We start from the raw sequence: 17,103 nt of genomic DNA, 5'->3' as shown, positions 1-17,103 counted from the left end.
TTTCCTTGTATTCACAACATTTGTAATTTTCGTATAATATTCATTTTTGTTTTTTCAATATTGGTAGCTTTTTATATTTTATTGATTTTTGTTTGAATCTTTTTTAAAGAACATAATGGATATTGGCTTGTAATCTAATTTTCAAAATAGACTAATAATAGTGTACACTCCAGTTTGGAAAATTATGTAAGGTAACACACACACACACACACACACACACACACACACACACACACACACACACACACACACACACACACACACACACACACACACACAAATGAATTAATAATTTACACAATGACTTGCAGACTTGAAATTATGAATGCACTTTCAATTACATCAGTCTGTTTTGCAAGCATTTTACTTGTGAATGAAATTCAAGAAGAAATTCTTGTTTACCATCTTGGCCATCCTTTCTTCCACTTGTTATACTATTATTTCACAACACGGCTCGTTTCCACGCTGAGCATCCTGTTTTTTATTCCCCAAAAAGAAAACTACGATGGCCTTTCGACAACAAATCGACATGAGAGAGAGAAAAGCCTTGTGTGCCGACCTTCATGAACCGAAAGTTTCGAAGACATCCTTGCCGTTTTACTTTTCATTCCCGCCCTTCATTTGTTGACTTTCACCTCCTACTGTTTCCCACGGCTCTGCCCACTTTGCCTTTATACCGTATTAGGCGATGGCTTATAGCCAACTAGGGGTGTGTGCTGCCTGAAATGCATTTGTATCGCTGAGTTTAATCCGCTTAATGTTACTTGAGAATAATGTCTATCAATACCAAAATGTTTTCTCTATTCATTCCATCAAATTCTAAAAAATAGCTTCTAGACGCTAGAAACATGAAGCAGTTAGCAGAGAATGTACCAGATGGATCAAATTAAATGAGGCATACTTAAAGTATTGTAAAGAAAATGTCTGTCGTTTTAAGAACATTAAATATTTCAGAAAAATATATGTTAGAGAGCATGACAAAAGAATGAGGCGAGTAAATACCAAAATCGAATAGTTAGGAAAGGTCGACTACCTCTCTTTTATAAACAAAATTCATGTACCGTCTAATAAATTCCATGAGTAGTGGTGTGCATATTAATAATGAGTGTTAAATGGTTTACGAGTTAATTAGATACTTTCATCGACTGCCAGATGTCAGTTTAATGAGTACCTGCAAGGTAGTTAAATAACCTTGATGTCTAAAGTAAAAACAGGGCTTAGTTATATTTCTCTTCTGTCATTCATTTTTCGAAATACTGTTGTGTATATACAGATATTTCGTATTCTTATGACCAGTAGATTTACACCGACTTTTATTTCGTCTGACTTCCTTTGTTTGTAAAAACGGAATTAATTATCGAATGTTCACTTATTTTCTGACAAATTCAAGTCCTGATGAAATAAGTTTTATCCATCTGTATGTTTTACATGGCAATGCGTTATTTTAATATTTTCGGGACTTAACTGTTAATGAATCGATTGATTTAATTACATTTTAATTCTTTACTAGTAGCACCACGTGGTATCGAATTTGATAAAAACTGATTTCGGTATTCGATAATATTTATAATAAGGAATTAAGAACCAAATATTAAAAAAATATATATTTAGTAGTACAATAATAAAAGTGCTTAAAAATTCTTTAAATGGATCCAGTAGTGTTCTTCGTGTATATTTTAATTCTAGCACCTCAATACCACTCTAGTATGAGATATTATATACTTATAAATAGGCGTTTGCTTATTTTTGTAGCCTAGTGCATGTATTTATTTGTATTACAATAACTTTTTTTGATGTTATTATAACCATGGGCTGACATGTTATGAATTATCTTTTAAATCTCCATTTTAACCATTCATATACATGTGAGTGTATTCAAATGGAACCATTCTAAGATATAATTTTTCTAATGGTCTTAATGGTGCGAAAAGTAGCGTCATGGTTTGATGGAACTGTGTTACTTACCTGTGTTTGTGATTTGTATATGCTAAATGGTAGGCTACTTTGAAATGTTATTATGTTGGTGTGGTGTGCAAGTTAGAAAAGAGTGATGGTGATGTAAACAATCGTGTCATTAAATAAGACCTATCCCATGAGTCCTTGTGTAGCTTCAAAATGGAATCTCATTCTTATTAAATTAAATAAAATTTTTGCGAAATTTCGAAAATAGTATATCTACTGGATAATGCAACTTTCAATTAATCTATTGACAAATAATTTTCATTTCGCATTAAAACGAGATTTAGTATGAAACTTTATTTCTTGAAATCGTATTGAATCGATTGTCAGCAGAGATATAAAAATGAGTAAGAAATATTTAATCTCAAGCCGCAGATAACCTTGAAATATTGAAATTTATAAGCAATATCCCAATCTCAATTTAAAAAAAAAATTACTACAGGAGGGCGTAAAGAAAGGGGAGGGGGATAACTTTTCATTACTACTGAGAAAATATCAGATTTTTTCACTTAAACAAATATTCGGTCTCATGTTCATGTTAATTACCATAGGAGAAAATGACATATTCATTATTGATTTTTTTAAAAAATTTACTTTTTTATAAAAGAAAGGAAAAAAAAATTTTTTTTTGTTTGAAAATAGTGATAGGTGATGTTATTAAGCAATGAGATATAAAGGGAGGGGTAAAAATCTTAGACATTTTAAAAAAGTAATAAGAAATTAACGGATTTGAAATTGGTTTGTGATAACTTGGAAATTTTAATGAATTTTTCAAAACTTTACCTGTTGATAATGCTGAAGTGTTAATGAAGTGTAAAGAGTGACTACTTTGGATTAATATATATTAGATTGTTATTAATAGATTTATATACTATTAGTAATACCGTCGTTTAATTTCTGTTTGGGAGTATCGTATCGCGATTTTGAAAAATATTGTCACGTAGTTGAAGTTAGCGTAGATAAAGCGTTTGTTAATGCCAAAATAATACTCGCTAATCTCAACTCGAGACTTTTATTCAAGGAACTAAACCTTACATCTGTTTTTATCTACAAGGTAAAATGATTCGAATCTTCCAGATTTAGAAAGATACAGAAGTTATAAGAACATTATAGAACAAACGAGAAATAACAAAATTAATGAATAACTAAACAATTTTTAGGCAACTTGCCTGCAGTCAGATACGAACTTGTCGCTTTCAGTTCATAGCATTCAACCACTGAGCCATTCAGTTCTGCGCCAAGTTAGAACAAGTTCCGTTACAATATTGTACCTTGTATTGAAAACTATGTTAGATAATGAAAAGTTAAATTAGTGTTAATCTTGTGTATCTATTCACTTATTTCAATGCCCCTACTGGTAATTTTTTTGTGCGCCCCTCCTAAAAACATGTACAAAGAGTAATGTTTTTATTGCAAACCGTTTCTGAATCCAATTATTTTTCGATCTTTTCTAAATATCTACATATTTTTATGCTCGCCTGGTAAATACGAATTTTACGCCTAAGGTAATTTCTGTTGAAATAATATATGTAGATAAAAAAATGTGTAAAAAAAAGCTATTGTTTTTTGTTTTTTTTTCAACTGACTTTTTCTGTTGTGAATTACCTATTTAACAACTCGGAAAATTCATTGCAATATATTTTTTTGGAGAATGCATTATTTATAATATTATAATTTCACTTTTAAATAAAACCATTGTGGGAATGGCTATTTTTCAAAATGGTCAATCCACTGAAATATATTACTTTTCGCTTACATTAGATGATAAAATACTTTTCCGTGCGAAAGTGGGATACTGAAAAGTGACAAAAATCGTGCTTTTATAGGCTAATGCGGACGAAAAAACTCAAGTTATGTAAGACACGTATTGCATGAGTTACTATTGTCTAACCAGACTTTCTTGGCAAGTACGTGGAATTTTAAATTCCGCTCATTCTGCCGTTAGAAAATATGCCGACTGTCTCCCCCCTTCTCCCCTTTCTCCTCTTCGGCCGTGAAATAGTAGTAAAAATGGTCAGTTTGATTCACGTGTTGGAATTTTCTGACGTTTATGAAATAAGTTCAAAAAAATCAATGGATGTTCATAAATTATTTTCGTATTTCTAAAGCGTGTAAGGCTACCAGTTTTCACTGGTAAATAATTAATGAATAAATCTGGAAATTTTAGTCTAAATAGGAAACATTTTATATTTCTTTATTAAAAAATTAATTTTATGAAGATATCATGCTTGGAGTGTTTTCTGCTATAAAAAAAAAATAAGCATACAAAAAAAAAAAAAAAAAAATCGATTCGAACCGAAATAGCTTTTGCATTTTCACTTCACGTAATTTGCAGAAAGAATATTAAGCCTTAAAATAGTATGTTAAAATAATATGTAGCGCTTTGAAATATGTCAAGGCTGTTTAGTATTTATGTTAGTAATAAATTGAAAAATAATTTGCTTAATCTCGCGGGAGCTAATGAAATATTCGTATTGATAATTCGCAGTCTTGCTATTTTGTTATTCAGTTCGGAACCGGAGGATTTCAGGCTCGAGACCCGATTCCATCGAAGAATCGTCTTGTAAGCGAGTCTGGTGCACGTTAAGTTTGTCGGGGCCAGATCTCCTACCGCTGGTGTGGTGTGGAAGTTTGGAGAGAGGGGTTCCAGCTCAGTTATTGTTATCATCTGACCGCAGTTCAAACTGACGAGGTCCGGCCCAAAATAACCCTAGTGTTGCTTTAAAACGGGACGTTAATATAATCAAACAATCTGTTACTCAGTTTTATCAAAAAAAAGCATTGCCACAGAATTGTTTAAAAGAAATTTTGAAAAATGTATCAAAATTAAAGAAAAAAAATTCCGAAAATAAAGTTAATTTCATTAAGACTTTATTTAATACTTTAAAATGAAAAAAAAAAAGTATTCTGAAATTATTTTAGATAAATATTAAAATTTTAACTAACTTGTAATTAAAATTTTGAAAAAATCCTTTCATTGTGATCATTAATTACCAAAGAAGTGATTGCTCCAAATTTGACGGGCCGCGGTGGCCTGGTGGTAAAGTCTCGGTTTCAGAACTGTAGGGTTTGAGGTTCGTGTCCCGATTCCATCGAAGAACCGTCGTGCAAGGGGGGTCTGTTGCACGTTAAATTCGTCATGGCCAAACGTCCTCCCGTTGGTGTGGAGAGGGGAGTGCCTGCTCAGGTGTCGTCCTCGTCATCTGACCGCGGTTCAAAATTACGAGGTCCGTCCCATAATAGCCCTTGTGTTGCTTTAAATGGGACGTTAATATAACTAAAACTAAAAACAAAACAAAAAAACTAAAGCTCCAAATTTGACAGCTCTAGGACCAACGGTGTGCTTTGTAGAACGTTTTAAACGACTTTTGCATTATGCAGTTTATATGTAGCACATAAGGTTATGAACATTTTGTTAAAAAAAATGAAAATATAGAAACATTTTGATTGTTTATAGAACTATTGCATTGTTTATTGAAGCCATAAATCATAGAAATAGACTTTTTAAAAATTTAAACGCTTTATAAATGAACATTATTTACAAAGATTTAATGTGAGGTCACATTTGACAACACTTTTTATTTATTTATGTCATCTAATTGTATTTTGTCTTGCGCTTTCCCTTTTGTAAGGTGTAGAGTGATCAGTAAATTTTTGCGTTGCATTTATGGTCCATTTGTTGAACATGAATTCATTACATTTTACATCTTTAGCCATTTACAATCCAGAATGAAATGATTTGAAAAAATTAAATTTGTTGATTAAAATTTCCTGTCTATCTCTAGTAGTCTTACTTATTTTGCATGTGTGAGATAACTCTTAACTTTAATTTTTCTAAAATTTTGACAAGCGGTACAGGAATATGAACGTAAAAAAATGTTGCCCTGAAAAAAGGATTATCTTGATCTTAATGAAAAATTTCAATAATCCCTTTTATTTTTCACGTACTTCATTTTTATTTTCTGATTAACATCACATATCTATATTATTACAAGCATTATTTACTATTTGTGATAAATGCTTTGCGAGCTATTTCGATGAATCTTTTCATTTTTCTTTTTGATCTGATATTACATTGCATTCTTTGTAATGGTTTTTAGTATCTTTTTGTGGAAAATCAAAACAATCAATCAATTAAGCAACAACAACTAAAAGGAATGAACTAGATAATGGTTGTATAATGCATAGCATTGTAACGATATAGTTATTCTAAAAAGAACTGTCCCAATTTTTAAAAATTTTTCAAGTATTAATCATCAAAAATCAAACAGGACAAAACGATATCTGTTTAAAGTAACTTTACATGCATGAGCAATTTCAAAATATTAATATATGAACTTTTAAGTGGACTGGATATTTCTTTTATCTGCTAGTAACATTGCAGATTTATCCTTGATATATCAGCTTCATGAAATTTAAATAATTCCGATGTATGGCTTTTGCGCCATTAAAATCCAACAAACCAACCAACCGTCATGAAATTTTAATAATTCCGATTTGAAATATGCAAATAGTTGAGATAACGAATCAAATAAAACAAAGCAAAAAAATAAATAAATAATAATAATAATAATATATATTGATTTTTTCAGAAAGGCCAAAGAAAATGATGTAGGCTATTTACATTAAAAGTAATCAGCTTCTTATTTCAAAACATTCAGATTTAATATGTTGTGTTTTTCTATCAGAATCATTGAGAATTTTTTTTTTTTTTTTAAATTTCGCACATTGTATTTTTGTGAAATAAACATCCATAAATTATATAATACCGAAAAACAATATTTAAAAATGTACGGAATAATATTGTGTAATGAATCGTTCACCATACTTATTTATTTTAAAGTTTTAGTTTAATTAATAAAATTTAAAATGTGAAAGTTTTTAAAAATTAGTTACTATTTTATTATTAGTTATTAGCAAGTTTTTTAAATTAGTTATTAGTTATTTTTGTTTTTTATATTAATAATTTAAAATTAAATGATCCGATGAAGTAATTTTCAGTTAATATATGAATTTATCAAATGAAGTAATTTTCAATAACATAAGAAACTTTTCATTTTGAAAGATGGATGAAATAAAGTATTCAGCAAATGACAGCCATGAACTGAATAAAATGTTTAAAACCATGAATTTAAATTGAAACAATACATTTTAAAATAAATAATGAAATTCAGATGCAATCAGAATAAATTATAAATTATCTTCCATTACGTCAATTCAAACTTTGAAATTTGCCGTTAGACGAATTGAATCTAATGTTGATGGAAGGGGATTATTCGATGCTGCTTCTCAAATATTAATTTGAATTTCTTGCCTCATGAAATCAATCTGAAATGTAGTTTAATTTTAAGAAGATATGACGTAAATATAAAAATATATGAATTTAAAAAAACAGTAACTCGAATTAGTATTAGGGAGTGTTTAAAAGATTTACATGTGGCATCAAAAATCATCTATCTGGACAAAAACTGGATAAAAAATTATTTAATTTAAAAAAAAATTCAATGTTGTGCTATGTATTCCATACTAATTACTGTAATCTAAAGGATTTTGTTGGAAGGTTTTATTTTGAATCTGGACTGAAAAATTTATAAAATCTGTAAAAAAACACACACCTTACTTTGGATTAAGTTTAATAGATATGGTTTTCATTTAAAGTGCTTAAAAGTATTTTATGGCAATAATATGATTAAAATGCATGAAAATGTTTGAGAAAATAAAAACCAACATTTTGTAGAGTTAAAAGTTTGTTCGTTAAAAGTGTTTTTCTTATTTTTTTTATTTATTTTGTAGCGGACTTTAAAATTTCCTCTCTCCAAACCTTCCGACCATCGCTTAATAATCTATTTTTAATTCTTTGCTCCCTTTGAAGAAAGGTAACAATAATCTTGAGCGACCTTGACTTGAGATATGGTGATAAAAAAAAAGACATTGTAGAATTGAAATTAAGTATCATTTAGTGTTTAAACTAATGACATTGAAACAATAAGTGTTTACATTTTTAAAGTGACATAAAAACATTTTCTTCAGATAATTCTTTCGGAAGTCGCTAGGGCAGCAGTTGCCTGGTGGCAAAGTCTCGACTTCGGAACTGGAAGGTTTCAGGTTCGAGACCCGATTCCACCGAAGAACTGTAAGTGGGTCTGATGCATATTGAATCCGTCGGGGCCAAACGTCCTTCCGCTGGTGTGGTGTGGAACTTTGGAGAGGGGTATGTGAGCTCAGGTATTGTCCCCGTCATTTGACCGCGGTTCAAAATGACGAGGTCCATCCCAAAAGAGTTCTAGTGTTGCTTTCAAACGGGACGTTAATATAACTAAACTTCGTAAGTCGCTAATGATATAGGTACGGTAAACAACGCCATTTGCACAGATTTTTAAATTAAAATTTTTAAAAAATGCTCTGATTTGCCCCCCCCCTTGCCCTCCCAAAGTTATGTGTATGTCAAATTTGGTCGCTCTTTGCTCCGCAACTTGGCTGTGAATCGCGTTCAAGCAAACACATATATTTAATTTTTATTAGGGTTAAACATAATGAAACGGTTGGATTGTTGCTAAAAGGCTCATATTCGATTATTTTATGAATTCTACTAATAAAGGAAAGTTCTTGTGTGTTGCAGCTTAGCTTCATTAATTTTTTTGGAAATTTCAATGGAGCAAAATTTTGATATTTTATTGCGACAACTTTAGAAATTATTTTCATACAAAAGACATTTTTCATCATCTTAAAATATTAATAATTTTAATAATAGCAATTTAATTGTAGATTTTTTAACCTAAATTTTTTGATAATTTAAAAAACTTTTTTGCTTAATTTTCGTTAATACTTTTCATTGTTGCAGTGAAATTTAAGCAGTTTTCATTGCTTATCCAAATATTATTCGCATCATTTTTGTTCATTGTTGATAACTATAAAATGAAAATTCTGTATTTTATATGCAATTAAAAGGTATTTTACTCGTTCTGTTGTATTTTTATTGGCATTATGATGTCACATGACTCGATTTCATCAGGAAAGGCCGAATGCGCGATTAATTTGAACAGATATAAGTTCAACGCCGTTTTAGTTTTCATCGCAATTGGATACAAAAAATAATTTGTTGGATCAATCATTAGCATCACGTTTTATCTTAGATATTTAATTGTGAAACACTAATAATTCCCGCCGAACCACCTGGTTGCCAAAGGTGGCTATTTAATATGTTACAGTTGTATTGAAAAGAAATTCGATCATTTGTTTCTCTTGCTTAAGGTGAAACACTGTTTGAATGGCATTAAATCACTCATTTCTCTTTCATCTCTTTGAATGTTTTTTTTTTCTTCTGTATTTATGATCTAAATCTATAGAAAAGAGGAAGCTTTAATTTTATACTAGAAATTAAAACATTCAAAATGAAAAGAAAACTGATTATATAAATTAAAAAAAATTTAAACTTATTGAATTTAAGCGAATTGAATTTTTGAATATTCGAATAAAGCAATTAGGACAAATAAAATGTAGAACAAAATCTGAAACTTGAGTATTATTTTTTTGGTGAGGTTTGTTAATAGTTATTGACACGAAATTTTTAAAAAAATTCTTTGATGGAGTTTACTAATTCTTTTGTAAGCATACATTAGTAAGAAAATGGAATTATCGTATTTACATTTATGAATTTGTGAACTATTTTTTGTTTTATTTATTACATCATATTTGCGGATATTTTAGAATCTCTCTCATTGAGGTGATTACACAATGCCAGTACCACTCTGCTTCGATTTCATATCTTCAAGGAGTAGAAATACTTTTTGCTTTCTTCTATACGAAACATACTAAGTATTGAAATTTTCGAAGAATTTAATTTGGGATTTTGGCAAATCTTCCTGTTCCAGAACTCACCGAGTCCGAAAAAATATATTAATTGGAGTTATGTCTATCGATCTGTAAACATGATACGATAAGTTGGTTTTTTTAAACACCAAATTTGTAAATCTCTATCAAACTTCGAACGAAATCCATCCAATTCAATGAAAGTTTTTTTGGCGTTGAGCTCTCAATAACTGCAAAATGTAAAAAGCTACATGGTTAAAATTTAGTTTACAGTTTTAGCATCTTAAGTGTGGGTTTGTATCAAATTTCGAACCAAAATGTCAACAAGTTGATTGTTTATCGGATCGCACATTCGCCTGCATGTAAACACAGAGTCTGTGACTTAAATAAATGTGATCGTATTATTAAAATGGTTGTTCTGCTTCACATTTTGATTTCAATCGCTCGACAAAATGACAGTCAAAACAACGCATATTTGGTTTTCTTCAAGTTTTTTGATAAGTTGTCATAATTATATTGAGATTTATCGCATGATGCGATTAAACGCTCTGTGTCCGATGCGTGATGTTTAAGACCAGAAATCGCACATTACACATACTTGCGATGCCTGATTTTTTACTTTTCTGTATATGATGTATAGAGAATTCGTCAAAAAATTCGAACTCGAGATTTTGACGAATCTTTACATTTTACACCTCCGAGTTTGAAAAACACATTTTTTTGAAAATATCCATCTGTGACAAAAAATTCAAAAACGCTTTGAGCTAAGGTGGGAAAAATTTGTTATATGGTTTTTCACATTTATAGATTTCTTGCAAATTTTGAACAAAATCTATTTAGAGGAAATCTGTTTGTCCGGCTGTTCGAATATAAGTTATCGCTTATAACTACAACACGGAGAAAGCTCGATGGATAAAATTCGATACTTATCGAGTTTTGAACCAAACCCAAGTAAGGGTTGACCGTCTGTTGGTCTCTATTTTCAGAAACATGTAAACGTGATAACTCAAAAAAAAAAAAAAAAAAAAAAAAATACAATGACTTAAATATATCAGATTTGGTATGTGACCATAATTGTAGTTCTATGTCAAATGTTGGTTTCAATCGATGGGGAAAAAGGCATCCAAACCAGAAATTCGATTTTCAGATATTATTAAGCGCATGCCAGGGATCAGCCGCCAAAAAATTGGCCAAGGATTACTCTTTATACTCATTAAAAAAGCTAAATTCAGGCCAAATGTATGATTCTGTAATTATTTACGCTAATGCCATGCAAGGTCTCTTGGATAACACCTTTGTTAGAGTATGAGAAAAATTTTTAGGATACCATTCCCCTTGGTTACTAGTAAGAGAAACGCCACGGATTTAAAGTGCCTTTCTTTTTTTCTTTCATTTCGAGATCAATATTCGTATTGGTATCTTATTCTAAATCTGTCTCCAAAAAAAATATTATGAAATGAAATGGGTGCGACACATTGCATGTATTTATTGGTTTTGCTGCCATTCGTACTTACTGTTTTACTAGCATCTTTGGACCAAATCATTTTGTAGCCTTTGTAAACTGTGTATTTATCCATGCTTGTTAAGATTAGTAATTTACCAAGCGATTTCAAATACTGTTTGCCATTATCCGAAGTCAGTTAGTGGAACACGATAGCAATGTAGAATTTAATGTTACCATGCTTCGAGTTTAAAAGAAAAAATTATTTCTTGGAAGCTTATGGCAATCCTGGTATGGAAGCTTATGGTATCGCGGATGGGTATTAGATTGCTTCACTTATCGAAATTTACGGATTATGGCTCTAGAAATAACCTGTATTCTGAACTCTATATGAATGAATGAAAGTTAATAAATATCATTATTAGTTTCTTAGTAATTCTTATAACCGTTAAATTCAGTTAAGGGGCGAATGAAGGATGTGTTTAATTCCATTCAAAAACATTGTATTTGTTGGAGTATAATAAAATGGAGTATAGCAGAATTTCGATTAATCAGATTTGTTGGAGTAAGTAGCCACTAACATGTTAATTATAAAAAAAGGGGCTATTTCTTAAAAAAATAAAATAAAAAATGAGCAGTCCCCCTGAAACTTTCTCGCATACCATATGCTAAAGATGAGGGGCTAGCCCCCCCCCCCTACTCCCATCCTGTATGCTGCATTACGTTAATATAATTAGAATGTTTGTTAAACTGAAATTTTGTGTTAATAATATTGTTTACAAATGCAGATATCGGGCAATATAGAGTCATAATAGATTTTTAAAAAATGCAGATTCAGAAAATAAATAAAAAAATTAACTTAAAATCAATCATTTACACGTTAAAAAATATACTGAAAATTGAAACTAATATGGCCATCTTATTAAAAGAGGGACCTCATTAATATACACTGCCTAAGGTATGCCTACTAAATCCACCCTTTGATCTACATTTCTAAGAAATATTCGTTCTCTATTTTCTACGAGTCATGTATCAGTACAGACTTGTTTGAAGAAATTGTTCTGCAATAAAACTGCTGAATTTATTCTAAGTAGACATTCAAAGTTGCACAATTTAATTTTTTATATTTATTAATACAAACTAACATTTTTTAAATGCACCACAAATTGTATATTATAAATGCACGCTGCCAGTTGTCATAACTTGTCTAATCTGCACCGGCAGTCATAAATGCATGTTGCTATAGTTATGTCTAATCTGCACCAAAAGGAACACAAACCTTATACTAAAAATCATTCCCAAAGAAGTAAATTTTCAATTCAAAAGATTTGTTTTGATTTTGTTTAAACTATATATAACAAGGAATAAGCATAAATGTGTTTTGTATTGAACAATTGTGATTGAAATTATCATTGTTCGCGATCAGCAAGTCGATCTTTTTTTCTGTACCTTGTCTACCACTGATGTTCATACTCCAAGATAACATTTGGCGACCTTGGCGAGTATCCCATCCACGTAACCCAATTTTTCGGAGTGCCCGGGATATAGGTTTATTATGCGAGCTCTCGGCGTTCGGAATTTTTCTGTCCGTGCAGTCTCAAACGGGTTCCTCAAAAAGTGTTACGAGTGAGAACGACCTTGGGAAAAGGAAGAAACGACCATGTATTTTTAATGTTACTTTTTATTTTTTGAATGACGTAACTTGATTTCGAGTTTAATGTTAAGTTCCAACACATTTCGGATTGTTGCGGTATCTAAAGATTGCCATTGGTGTGTTCTTAACCTTGTGTGAAAGGTGAGTGGTTTTTCTTTTTAAGGCTTATTGCTTTGATTGTTGGAGATGTCAAAATAATGATGGTTTGATATAGTTTTTTTTTAATTTATAATTATAGTTGTATAATAAAAAGAAATGGCTTTAATGGTTATACATTGCAAAGATGTTTTATTTTCAAGTTTGCATGTTTAACATTAATCATAAATTTTAGTTTAACACAATTCATAAATGTAGTTTTTCTAAAATAGAGAATTATAATTGCATAATAAAAAGAAATGGCTTAGTGATTATATACATTGAAAATATTTTATTTTCAAATTTGCACATTAGTTTAACTTCAATCATTAATTTTATGTTGAAATTATCTTTACCATTTCAGAAATTAAAAACGTTTTGTTTTGTATGCTCCATAATATTTTATATCCTTCCTTGATGATATCTATTTGATTCAAATTTTACGTTGCCCCGATTTGTTTATTTTCACCTGATTATACTTTTGTTTTCGCTTAAGGAATTTAATTTTAATTTCTTGTTTGAATGTTCTTAATGTACTGATAACTTTGTAAATTCAACTTTGATTCTGAATTGTAAATTAATCAGAATTATACTAAATTTATCAGTGATCGATTTTCTATTTTTGAAATCTTTTATAACATTCTACATTTGAGATCTTGTAATTGATGTTCACTTTTCGAAATTTTAATATATTAATATATATAAAAAATCATTAAATTAGAACTTGGACATGAAATTTCTTGAATAAAATCGCAATGATTAGAAACAATCGCAATTTAATCAAACAATTTAAATTTTTAAATTTATTTTTTTTGGAAATAAAAATAACTTTCATTAACTCTGCAATAGATCGAGAAAAACAGAGGTTTTAAAATAAATTTTTGTAGTTGATAGCCCTTTTTTTATGAAGTAATTATCTTAAATGATTCATATCGGACAAGTATTTCACGCCACATAAACTCGTGCCAATTGGCGAAGTTCTGGTATTTAATTAAGATTTATCATAATTAGGAAGTTAACGGATCGTCTGCATATTACGTGTGAAAGAAAGCGTAACCTGGCAGTAGTTTTTATTTGACTGAACTCGATGGTATTGCATAGCATTAACTGTTTATGGTCTTGAAACATGTCTCTTCATCCTACTCATGGCTTAGTAGGACCTACTGGTAATCGTATACCCGTTGCTACGATTAATGATGGAATCGTAGCGGTCAGGTCAAAGAGTCAGAGAATGATCGAAGACTTTCTAATAACCTGCTTTCGCTGCATTTTTTTTTTCTTTTTTCCGAAATGATAGACCTGCTTCTTAAGATTGTTTTCTAATGATGACCTTGCTTAAAAATGCACGAATTCTAGTCACGTTTTAAATTTAGAAAATATTTCTCGATTTTTAACGTAATATAGTATTTGAAATTTTGGAAATTTACTTTTGTTCAGTTAAAAAATAAATATGAAAAATATATTAATAATTTTAAGAATTTGATAGTTTTTATATGCTTTTTTTAGTGTGTTTGAATTGAATTTTCGTCTTTTTCCCCTTGATGTCGTATGAAAATCATTGTTTCTATTAAATACATAGATTGATTACGGCATGGACATTAATCCGGTTTCCTCTTGTTGTAAATATTTATCTTTGAAAGAGAAATGCTGGCTATTGAAGATAGATATATTTGGCATAATTTCGAATATTTCCTATTTTAAGTTCTTTGAAGTACTTTTAAGTATAAAAATACAGATTCCAAATTAGGTTGCAAATAGAATTTGTTTTGTTGTCCTATTTATTGTAGTAATCTTTTATGGAACTAAACAGATTTTATATTTATTTATAAGCCACACCGACGCTACCTGTCCTAAGATGTGTCAATGTACGACAGAATGGCGGAGTGCATGAAACTCAAAGGTACTTAACCTCCGGATATTCCTATTGAAGTGAAGAAAAATGGCGGTTGTACAGTGGCATTACATAGCAAAATGGAAATCTTATTCATTTATTGTTCTTAATAATTATTGATCTTTAAAGTTCAATATTTATTATGTACATTAAATATTATGTGCAAAATAATTATTTGAAACAAAAAGAAAAGAGGAAAGAAGTAAAATTATTAGACTATGGAATGATCGGCGTTCGGCTAGCCGAATCATTGCGAAATCTACATTTTAGGATAATTTAATTTTTAGGATAAGAATGTAAATTTTTTCTTTCTTTTTCTATATGTCGGAATTCTGTTGACAAGAGAATAGAATAAGGTTCCATTTGCAAGAGCTAATGCTTGTCACTATTTGCTTTTTGTTGCAACACATAATACATAATTATGCTATCTATTTACGGGTTATTAATGTTATAATTTCGGCTTCATCGCGATTGGAGCGGGTTACCTCCTACATCATTAAATATCTCATCATACCTAACAAGTGCCACAAGTTCGGATAAGAATTCACTTTACCTCACGGCCATGGATGTTCTGTAATATTACACCAAGTTGTCAGTATTCCGAAATGTCTTGTTGGTGTGGCATTACAGTGACTTAATGATGATCCAAGTGCAGATGGTATTTTTGGAGATATTTAGGATCGTATGTTTCTATTTCCTTACTTGGAATGCTGTTGCTTTTATCCATCTTTTAAAAAAATCTTCTTGACAGGTTTTTTTTTTTTGTGAAATTCCTATTATAATGTAATGTTTAAGATTTTTGTGGGTGTCCCTAAGATGTAAAATTCGGCAGCTGATTTTTCTTCTTAGTAATATACCTCTTATTCTGCTTAAAATAACTAATAAAACCATAACCATGAATAAACTATATGAATTGCCTAAAATAACTTATAACTAACCAGTTTGGGTAGTCGCTTCAAAACTCTCTCGCATACTAATAAAGGCGAATTTGTTTTAAAGCGCTTTTTCCCAATCGATTGAAGGCGAAATTTGACATAGAAATACTATTGGAGTCACAAAATCACATACCAAATTTGAAATATTTAAATCATTGTGTTTTTTAGTTATCACATTTACATGCTTCTGAAAGTACAGACCGACCGACATTCAACCCCTTGTTGGATTTAACTGAAAATTTGATAGTCATTTACAAAATAGATATTAAATCTGTTTATGGAATTTTATTCATCTAGTTTTCTTCGTTTTGTAGTTACCTTATATTCGAACAGCCGGAGACGCATATTTCTCCTGAATTGTTTTCCCCCAAAATTTCATACAAATCTACATATTAGGTGTAAAAACCAAACTGCGTACCAAATTTCATCCGTCTAGTTCAAAACGTTTTTGATTTATCTTTCTCACAGGCAGACGAACTGACTAATATTTTTTTAATGTGTTTTTTGAACTCGAGGAAGTTTAAAACTTGGAGACTCATTAAAATCACGAGTTGGAATTTTTTGTTGATTGCAATACTTTCTCTATATCTTGTGTACGATAAACATATTATCCTGCGTGAAAGTATGCGTTTGGCGCAGCATGGCCAAAATATGGCTTTTGCGTCACTAAAACAAACCAAACCAAACCTGCGTAAAAAAATTTATTATTTGGAAAAAAAAAAAAAAAAAACCCCACCCAGATAACTCATATTATTTCCGAAAGAAATAATTTCTAAATTCATCTGTGGTTCTTTACTGTGGTGAAGCCAATCTTTCTCCACATCTTTACCTTTGAGCATGTACCAGTGATTCAACCTGGAGGAAAAAGCAGAAAAATAGAATATTGCGTTTTTAAGCAGCATAAAAATGAGAGCTGCTAATAAAATGGATTAAAATCTGAATTAATCATGTTGTTTTTAAATCTGAAGATGAATAACTGCTATCTGAATGATAGTACTTTACCTTCTGATAGCCACTATTATTTTTTTCATATTATTTAAATATCGTTTGTAGAAACATCACAGTGATTATCAGATGTGAAATCAATGCACGCATGTTAAAAATTCTTTGAAATTCCACAATTGTATGAAAAACATAATCGATTAAACGTATATTAAACATGTTAAACACGAAATCTTCCATAAAATATGCATATAAATAGTGAAATGTATTTCGATCGTGCATATGATCGCACGTAATGTGCATTCGCTGGAGATTTCTTTGAGTCGGTGGGATAATT

The 17,103-nt window shown here is 30.2% G+C and overlaps 1 protein-coding gene across 3 annotated transcripts in view; it reads left to right on the top strand.

The window, feature by feature from the left end:
• Nucleotides 1-17,103, top strand: part of LOC129983684 (epidermal growth factor receptor kinase substrate 8-like) — a 107,114-nt gene that overhangs the window by 13,117 nt on the left and 76,894 nt on the right. Inside the window, exon 1 of one of the 3 annotated variants that reach the window (XM_056093267.1) lies at nt 12,808-13,004. The exons of the other annotated variants lie outside the window; for them this stretch is intronic. The gene's annotated coding sequence lies outside the window, so the exon portion shown is untranslated. Of the gene's footprint in view, nt 1-12,807; nt 13,005-17,103 lie in introns of those variants that run through there. 3 annotated transcript variants of the gene reach the window in all.

The sequence above is a fragment of the Argiope bruennichi genome, chromosome 9 (assembly GCF_947563725.1).
Source record: "Argiope bruennichi chromosome 9, qqArgBrue1.1, whole genome shotgun sequence".
NCBI lineage: Eukaryota > Metazoa > Arthropoda > Arachnida > Araneae > Araneidae > Argiope > Argiope bruennichi.
Note: the sequence above shows the minus strand (reverse complement) of the source record. Positions and strands in the feature narration are given on the sequence as shown.